Here is a 1,256-nt window from a genome sequence, read left to right as displayed (position 1 = left end):
ATGGAATGTGTAGCTAGCTTATAAAGTGGAGCACTACATTTACATAGAGGTGTCAAAAACTTGGCCGACCCACGGATCAACCCGCATGCGACCCAGACCCAACCTGTTCCGAGCCGAGAGTAGTCGGTTGGAAAGCCGACCCATTCCGACCCAGTGTCCACCCGTGCCCAGTTTAACCCGTGAAATTGGTAACCCAACCTGAATTGGGCCGACCCAGGTTGACCCGTACCTAGTTGCACCCGTGAACAACGACCCAGACCCAACCTGTTTCCGACCCAAAATGACCCGCACCCAACTTCACCCGCCAATGACCCAATTAAAGCCACCCAGTTATCACCCAACCCAGTTGTGACCCAACCCAATTAGCGGCCGACCCAGTTGTGACCCAACCCAGCTATCACCGACCCAGTTGTGACCCAACCCAGCTATCACCGACCCACTTGTGACCCAATCCAGCTATCACCGACTCAATTGTGACCCGACCTAGTTACCACCCGACCCAACTAAACCCGGCCCAAAATCATTCCGACTCAATACAACCCGACCCAAAACCATTCCGATCCTTATCACCTTAAAATATGTTTCCTAACAAGTGTTCAAATTTTTCTGAGACAGATGGAGTACTTTGCATTAGCCTAATGTAATGCTTATTTGCACCTGATGCAATGCCTAATGAACTGTTGCAATACAATAGTTCAAATGTATGTTCAGGCCTATTACAACACCGTATCATATTAAAATATATATTCCCGTATAATTTAGTATTCATATTAAGCTAAGTAATGAAAAAAGTCAATGATGATTAAATATCATTCTTATAAAAAAAAATTTCATGACAATCATGAATATAAATAACATATCCACTCGTTTCAATAATTTACAAAATCAAGTACTCAAGTGGTACGTGTATCAATTCAGAAGATACAAATTTCGTTGAGATCATAAATATTGATCACCAAAATTGTCCAACTAATATAAGATCAAGTAACACTACTACAAAAAAGGCCTAGGAAACCGGTTGAAAACAACCTAGGAAACCGGACTACAACCTATCTCCATCTCACATGTGTCATAGGCTATGAGATCGGTTACGATGTCTGATTTCTTTGTTTATTTGGGAGACCATATCTCAACTAAAACCAGTCTTTTAGGTTAGCGTAGATATCATATGTAAAGAGGCTAGGAGACCAGTTAACATTTAAAACCAGTTTCCTTACCTTATCCTTCGAAACCAGTTATTGACCATAACCGGTTTC

Source organism: Beta vulgaris, chromosome 8 (assembly GCF_026745355.1).
Source record: "Beta vulgaris subsp. vulgaris cultivar EL10 chromosome 8, EL10.2, whole genome shotgun sequence".
In the NCBI taxonomy this organism is placed as follows: Eukaryota; Viridiplantae; Streptophyta; class Magnoliopsida; order Caryophyllales; family Amaranthaceae; genus Beta; species Beta vulgaris.
The sequence above is the reverse complement of the archived record's forward strand: the minus strand, read 5'-3'. Positions refer to the sequence as shown.